Here is an 8,949-nt window from a genome sequence, read left to right as displayed (position 1 = left end):
GCAGCAGAGATTGATATAAAAATCTTCAACTTCTTTTGTCCTTTTCATGGTATTTCTTCTGTATGTACACACTTCCCTTTCTAATACAGAATCCTTCTGTAAATGTATCTGGTGAAATTAATGAGAAATTGACCTACAACCAGGGAAGCTGGAAGGCATTTAAAAATAAGAGGAAAAAATTAGAGTGATGCAGACTTGTTCTTTGGAGTGGACAGTTTCTTGGATGCAAAGCAAAGGTTTTGACTTTCAAGGAGTCTAAAAATCTGAGCAGTGACTGCCTCATAAACTTCTACAGCTAGTAAGTCTGCTTACTCATTGTTAAATTTGCAAGAGTAGGGGATATAGTTTTCAGGTAGTATCCACAGAAGATTGCAAGGCTTGAGGGAGGCTTCAGAATTTGGTAAGATTGGTTAAAATAACTACAGACTGAGGCAACAGTCTGATACCTAGTTGCCAGAAAGTTTTGTGGATTTTTCTTTTCCTTTGTGAAGACTGAGCAGAGCTCATGAAGATCCCTTTTGTAGTGTGACACTGCTAATCCTGCCTTTTCTCAGTAGGACTTAGGTGTCCTTGTGTTCTTTCATCATGGCAACTCCCTGCTCCCTTGTTACCATGCTCTGGGCCTGGGAGACTTCAGTGCAACACTGTTAGCAGTTCTGAAGGAAGGAGGTTTCTGTCTGCTCCTCCTGGTGTGTGCTGAATGCTTGGCCATGATTCCAGTCTGGGAAGTGTCCTGAGAAATCCTCATCTCAGCATCAGCTGTGCATAAATGCACAGTTAATATGAAAGTTCGTGTGAAATGCCAAGTTTAGCACAGCATGGCTGTGTTAGCTCAGTGATGTCAAGCAGGTGAAGTGCAGGGGTCCATGAGGGAGGCAGTGCTTGGTGCTGATACTGCTCTCCAGTCTGCACAGTCACTGATGCTGCAGGTGGGTGAGTGGCCTGGGTGTGTGGTGCACTTGGTCTGAAAAGGCGTCTGACAGAAAGTGGTGCAGGTGCAGAGGCTGCCTCTGACACCTCTGCTGCCGATGCAGGAGTTAGCTTGGAACTTTTCTGAAGGAGAAATGAACCACACTTGTTCTAAATAATTGGTCGCTGTTGTCCAACTCTGTAACTCTTGAATAGGAAAAAATAGATATGGTATTTTTTTCCATGTACCACTTGTGAGACAATGTTCCAAAGAAAGACATGCTGCTCTCCTTTTAAATGTGAATATTCTCTGTGGAAGCCTCCTGGTACCTGGGGTGCATGGCTCCTTTGAAATTTACACTGCTGGGCACTAAAAGGAACTGAGCAAAGCTGGCTCTTTGTGTTTCAGGTTCTTTTGTCTCCAACAGGAAAGGCTGTAATTGGAATATAAATAAAACCATTTTTTCTCCTGAAATGAAATGTAGACAGAGTTTTGGCTATCTGGCAGTAATTCCCATTCTGAGTTTCCCTGTAAGTGATCTAACTCTTAACTTAAACAAGAATCTTTCCAAGATTCTTAAACAAGAATCTTTCCAATAAACTGAAATACACCTTATATTCATGATTTCTTAACTGGCACTTTGAATACTTGTGATGTTTGGGGTTTTTTTTTCCTTCTAATTACAGGTTCTAAAATTACACCTATGAACAAGAGTGAGTGTACTGCTGTTTTCTAAAATGAGATAATTTTTCTCCTTTTGACTTAGAGTGCAGCTCCACAAACAGTTGCATCAGCACTACTGATGAGTAAACTAGCAAAATCGTAGAAACAATTGGATGAGAAAAAGGGCAGGAATCACTTGGCCTTTGCTACTGGAAAAAATTGTAATGTGGAACCATTTATCATGTTAAAGCTCAGTAATTGATTTAAATGTATCTAAATATTATTCTTAGTTTCTGCATGGTATTTTCATAGAAGTGATTCATAAGAACATGTACATTACATAAGGAAACTTGACTGATTTTTTTTTGCCAGAAGCAGTTATTTCTTTGTATGTGCTAATGGTGTTTTTAGGAGCACTGTGAGAAGAGGCGTGCCTTTGGATTAGGCAAAACCTGAAGACTTCTAACTGGGTTCTTCTTTAATATTAGAAATGCAAACTGTATCTGAGCATTAACATCCTAAGTGTTATAACAAGTTCTGTGGTTGGGTAAGAAAGGTATTTTTAAATTAATCAGTGGAGTGGACCATTTGGGATCAACTGGAGACAAGCTACTGGCTGATCTCACTTGAAGAAAAATTAGGATGTTATCAGAGCCAGTGTGTGGCAAGATTTGTCCCTTTAGACAGCTGCTACTTTCAATTGCTTTGGGCAAAGTGCAGTTACACTTTCTTATGAGTCATTAAAATTAAAGGAATGTAATCTTAGAAGTCCTTATTTGTATTTGCAATCAATAACAGCTGTAATATTTATGTTAACATTACAGTTAATGCTGTGCTTCCTGGTATAAGGGCACTTCTCATATATATTTCAGTCTCTTTTGTTTAGATATAAAAGTTCAGCACTTGCAAACACTTAAACAATGCTTGTGCTAAATACCAAAAAAGTGGAACCAAATAATAAGACTTATTCCATATTAAAAACTTTTTAAAATTTTCATTTTTTTCCCACTCACATTTGCTTTTCTTTACACTTTAATTTTCAGTGACAGACAGCAAAGTGAATGTGAGTTTACAACAGCTTAATAAATAAGGTATCCTTTGTTCCTACATTTCTCTCTTGTTGGCAATGTCAAGTTTTCTGAAAATAGTCTTTGGAACTGGGAGAGGAGGTTGTTTTTAGAAATTTGTTTGGGTCTAAATACCATGTACAAATTTAGAATCAAAGCAGCAATTTGTAAGGAGAATGTTTTTCTTTGGCAGGCAGGAGCCACAGTGCCAGGCAGTGTTTCTTTAACCTGCTGCACCTGAGGTGGCTGGAGGGCTGGTACGAGTGCCTTTGATGACACACGGTGTTGTAACCATTTGGGTGCATTCTGAGGGTGCTTTTATGGAGCAGAAACTTTTGTAGTAGACAGCACTGACATGACATAATGCAACTTGTAATTGCTGGGTAGTGTGTTCAGGAGCCGTCCCTGTAATGTAATGTAAAATAATGCTCTTCTCTCTGTTCAAAAGGCCAGGAGAAAGAGATTGATGTTTCACTCCTAAAGTACTCAGTGGCCTGGAGGTCACTTGGGTGCCTCAGGCCACTTGGCCTGTAAAAATAAGGTCTTTTTTAAAACACACATCTAAAAATAGATGTGAAGTCTATTTTTAATCTCCTGGAAATCTGTTTTCTGATCTGTAATGTTAAATGAAACTTGCAGGATACTTGGGGGTTAGGATGTAGGATTCTCTACCTATTCACTGCTGCTTTTTGACTGGGATTTTCCTGAGCTTTCCACGTAAGCATCTGTAAGGAGGATGAAGAGAAATGCACATTGCTTTAGCCTTTCCTGGGTTCCTGCTGTCAGAAAACTTGACCACTGCTTGTGCAGGGAGATAGATGGGACCAAGCTCTCAGCTTGTTTTGGGTGCACAGCTTTTCCTCTCTCAGACTGAAACCCAGGCAGCTGTGGGGCTGCTGCTGCTGTCACGGCTCTGGCTTTGAGTGCCCAGCGCTCAGCATGCCCAGGCTTGGGGAAAGGGCATCTCATCCCTCTGTGCTCTCTCCCTCCTCTCCTTATGAGCATTCAAAATGCAGCAGAACTGACACCCTCCTCTGGAAGGAAATGCTGCTCAGTTGAAAGTGAGGACAGTTTTCTGAGCTGTTCGAGTTTCTAAAGGTCTAGCATTGAATTAATGCCATGCTGGACTGGAAATAACTGGTCATATTAAAAGAGAAGGGAAGATGTCTTCTGGTTTTGCTCTACAGTGTCTTTCATGTTCTTTTCCTCCCATTTTTCTTCCATCTTTTATTCATGCAGTCTTGTTTAAAAATATATAATCTGTTGACTATTGTTTTGGAGATGTTGCCAGGTATGGCTGTGGATTTAGGGATTTGATCAACTACTATTTAAGTCAATTGAATGTAATTACTCCACTAGCTCTCAATGGAGATAAATTGAATTCTTTGCAGAGTTTGCAAGAGCTACCAAAGGTATCTCAGTATTTTAATTTCTGTATGTTTGTGTATGATACCTGCAAGGCAAAATATTATGATTTCAAAATATGAAATTCTTTTTTTCTTCTATCTGTTTAGTTAAAATATGTATGATATCAGCCATAGCAAAGCCTATTAGCTGACACAGTCTAAAGTCCAGCTATTGCCAACATAATTTGCCCTCTGTACTGTACTTTAACAGTCTTTAATTATGTGATAAGATTTAAAAACAGATATGCCTCACATTTTTTTCATCAAGCACAGGTGATGTGTAATACTGTTCTCTCTCTGTTTGACAGTACAAGGAAAGAATGTCCTTGCCTTTATTACAGTTTTAATGAATGTTAGGAAATTATAAACCATTTGCATTAGTTACTGTGGATTTAATGTGTCGTTAAGGTGTCAGGAGAGTTAGCTGGTCGACTCCAGTGCCTGTGAATTAAACAGTGATAATGAGACAATTGCTTAGAATTAAGTTATGGTGTTAATTATTTAGCTGACTTGTGATTAATATATTACTGAAAAGAAAAAACTTTATACGTGTGGAAACACAAGTTTTAAGTCAGCTTCCAATGTCTACTTCCAATTTACTAACACTGACTAAAGCAAATAAATAATAGAAATAATTTCCAAAAAGAAACCTTACATGTGATTTCATATTCTTTTCAGAATAGTTTGAAGAAAAAATATGTTGCCTTTTTGATTGTATGTTTGTGTTGGAGGACTGGTACAATTGTATATGCAAGCAACTGTTTAGTAGCTAATAGTCAAGCCAAGAGCTGGTATAAGTCTTGATGATGATTATTATTATCATTACTATTATTTAATTGATGAATTGTTTGTAACTGCAATCACCTCTAAAGAGTACTGTACACAGAAAAAACAGGTTTGTTCCAGGTGAAACTGAGGAGTGCATACGTGTGGAGTACAGTGTGGCCAGAATCAGCTGCCTTGGCACTGCAGAACGTGGCACTGGACTGCAATGTTTTGGTCTGGGCGTGTGCACTACAGTTGTCCAACAAACCTTTACTTGTAAAGCTGCCACTTTCAGTGTGAGATTCCTGTTTCCACTGGAGCATAATTTCCAAACAGAAGAAGAGGACATCACCAGAGGCACTCCAGATGTGTAATGTCCCTTATTCAGCAAATCAGATGAACAGGTGCTGAAATGTTGGCTCTTTGAGCAGTCCCAGTGGAGTTATCACAAAAAAATGTGTATGTTTACAACAAAATAAAAGGAAATGGGCAACACTGAAAAAAACCACAACCAAGATGTTCTATTTTTTGTATATCACAATGCAATTTTTCTGCAAATTATTGAGTTAGACAATATATTTAGTGCAATTCACAAAGTGACTTTTCAAATCCACTTATAATGTTTGCATGATACATTTTCATGGTGAAACTCTTCCATCTTAACATTTTTTTAGTCTCTATCTATCTATCTGTCTATCTATCTATCTATCTCTATATATCTTACATATAGAATTAGGATTAATTTTGTATTTTCTTTATTTTTAGGTATTCTTGGGTTTTATAGTCAATATTTTTCTAGTATTTGTCTAATCAGTACGGTATGGTGTTGAATAGTGTCATTGGAAGTAGAAGCCTAAACAAAATTCCTCACTTGATTTGAAAGGCAGGCTGTCTTTCTGTACTTTAGCACTGCTGTATTTAATGTAGTTTCTTGTCTTTTTGTATGTTTTTTGTAGTTTTGTCTTTTTGTATGTCTTTTTGGGGTTTCATGTCTTTTTTTGTATGTTTTTACCAGGACTGCTGTCATAAATCTTAGATTTGAAAGAACACCATAGAGCATGATATCCTTCCTGTGACTAGAATTGTACAAAGGAACAATTAATTCACATGTCTGTGTGAATTAATATACAGAACAGGGCCTTGGGAGGGGAATCACTACAGCTCCTGATATCAATGCAGACTAACAATTAAACCCTAGGTAAGAATCTATAATAGTGCCAATGCAAAATTAGAAAATAATCACAATATTAACAAGTAGCAGTGGTAAAAGCAGGGGCTTTGCTAGAATTCATTATTAGTAATAAAGGAAAAATGAATAATACATTCTGGACCTCCTAAACTGACAAAATTAAGACATAATTTATATTTACTTTTGAAACTATGTATGATACCACTTTAATATCTATCCCCAAATATGAAATTAAAAAGTTTTAATATTTAAGAAATATAAATTTTAAAGTCATGTTCTCTGAAAAAAAACATTACAAATACTATTGACTACTACTTTTGAGAACTATGTGGAAAACAATTTCTTGCTTTCTCACTCAGTTTTTTTAATTAGATTTCAAAAGTATTTAGACATATATAAAGTGAGTGTGGATCAGGTTTTATTGTTTCCTTGTGTCATCAAGCCATTTTCCTTCCTTGTTTCCTCAAGGCTTTCACAGATCAACAGAGGATCAAAAAATCACTAAACGTGGTAGAAAGTTTTTTGAAAAATCTGAAAAAATTGACAAAGCATTCAGAGGGAATTGTATTGTCTGAAGAAGCTACTTGACCTGTTCAGGCTGACACATCTGCCATTAAAGTGTCCTTCCCAGCCATTCTTTCCAAGCTGTGGAAGGCTGCAGGAGGCACAGTGCCACGCTGTGCAGCTGCTGTGGCGTGTGCCAGAGCTCAGACTGAGCTAAGCCAGCCTTAGGAGCTATCTTTAGCACACAGACGAGTGATGCCATCCAAAGCACGTGCTCTGTCTTTTTACCTGAAAGTCTGATGCTATCACATTAAAGAAAATACCTTGTATCAACAAGGACTGTTTTGTTCTGCACTTGAATTGTGCTGATTTTAATTACCAGTCAGAACATTAAAACCCGGATTGCTTTCTGACCCTCTGTATGTTGAATTATTGGGAAACATTTTGTTTGGTTTTAGCACTGCTTGGCACCAATTTTATTCTTTCCAATTGTACACCATTACAAAGTACATATTTTTCAATTTTCTGCTGCTCTGACATCATCAAATTCTAGTTACTACCCTGTTCTACAGTGCTTTTGTTGCTAAGAGCCTCAGCTCACAAAGCAAAAGGAAATATGTGCATGTGAAGAAAAGAATCGGGTGTTATTTCAAAATTCCTCCTGCTGTTTGTGGTGTGCTTCATGTCGGAGATTAGGGAACCAAGAAGTTTTCTAAATCTCAGAGCTCTCTGGCTTAAGCCTTTGGGAATGAAACACTTTCTCTAGACCTTTCTGGTTTGCAGAGCCCAGAGATGCACCCAGTTACTGCTTTGTTTACTGAAGAGCCAAAGGCACGTTTAACAAAGCTGCAGTACTGCCTCCATTATGCTCCTTTGTGCAGGCACATCAGAGGGAAGAAAATGCATGGAGGAATGTGAGGTGGACACTGAAGGAAGCCAGGGGAGGAAGAAAATAAAGTGACAGGAAAGGAAAAGGTGCTAGTAAAATAGAATGTAAAGTAGAAGAGGGGGGCAGAGGGGGAGACAGTGACCTGGAAAGGAAAAAGAGAGATGGCATTCCTGCGAATTCTGTGGATAATACTCAGCATATCTGTCTTAATGTGGTTTGATGTCTTGTCATAATGCTGACGTGGTGCATCAGTGTAGGGGTTTCTAGTGCAGCATGGAAAGCTCACAATGTGCTGTTTTACAGGTCCTCAGTAGCTTCTGGACAGTTATAATCAGGACAATAATACCAGTGGAGAGGGTAATGCTGCAGGTGAGGTGTAAATAGATGAAAGAGACAGCGTGTGATGAGAGACACAAATGGAGAAGACAGAAAAACTGGAAGAAAACTGAAGAAGGGACAGGAAGAGGTTCATGAACAGACAGCTCTCCAGAAACAAGCCTTTGTTCTCTTATGGACAGTAAGTAGTACTGGCAGAAATGCTCTCTCAAGTGGGAGGTGACAGGAGCTGGGAAAGTTAAACTCACTGACCTCAGATGAAAAACGGAGCGTGTGTTTACAGGGAGTAAGCTACAGCAGGGAGAGTGAAGGTATGTTACTAACTAAAAGTGTGGCAGGATATGTTACCTGTGCTGGAAAGGTGTGACACTTGTTCTGCAGCACTCACCTGAGTAGGTGTAGCACAATATGCATCAACTCATAAAATGTGGCTGCTGTTTGGAAAGCCAAGATAACACTTTCCCTTCAGGGAAGCATACAGCTCAGCCACTGTTAGCTGGGTACCTGCAGGGTGTTAAAAAAAGCCCAAAGCATACAGATTTGTTCTTTGGTCTATGTAATTTTTTTTATGGAAAGGGAGGACTTTTTAGAAATGGAGATTTTTTTTTTCATTCCATTCACCATTTTCCTATTGCTATTTTCAGGGTTTTTTTAACTGAAACCAAATTCAGATCCTTTCTTTTCAGTCTCCTCTTTTCAAGCTTGAGCTTTCTGAATTAAATACTGCAATATTAGCTGCCTGCAGTTCATGTGATTGGACTCCATGGGTGGCCCAAGTAATTTTCAGACAATGGAGCTGGTTCTTTTCTCACTCACACCACTGTAACTCATTGGCTTCAGTGAAGTTACTCTTGATTTACAGTGTTGTAAAAGAAGAGTTGGCTTGCTCTTTCGTATGTTCTTTAATCTCCATATTTTTGTTTACATGTATAATTGATTTTCTGGGAACATATTCTGCTGCTGACAGGTAGACCTAGGAACTTCCTAAGACAGAAATAAATGTAAGCATCTTTTAGGTCACTGAATTCAATCCGCTGCTTCTACAACACCATGTTATATAATTTCTTTCATAAAGTGCTCAGGCTTTAAACATTCATTAAGATCTATTCTTACTACAGTGGGTAAAGGTTAGTTACATCCTGTGTAAATTTAAAACCACAACTGAAATAATCTTCAAATGCTCTATAAGTATTTTTCTTTCTCACCTATGTCTCACTTTT

Source organism: Zonotrichia leucophrys, chromosome 8 (assembly GCF_028769735.1).
Source record: "Zonotrichia leucophrys gambelii isolate GWCS_2022_RI chromosome 8, RI_Zleu_2.0, whole genome shotgun sequence".
NCBI classification, from domain to species: domain Eukaryota; kingdom Metazoa; phylum Chordata; class Aves; order Passeriformes; family Passerellidae; genus Zonotrichia; species Zonotrichia leucophrys.
The sequence above is the reverse complement of the archived record's forward strand: the minus strand, read 5'-3'. Positions refer to the sequence as shown.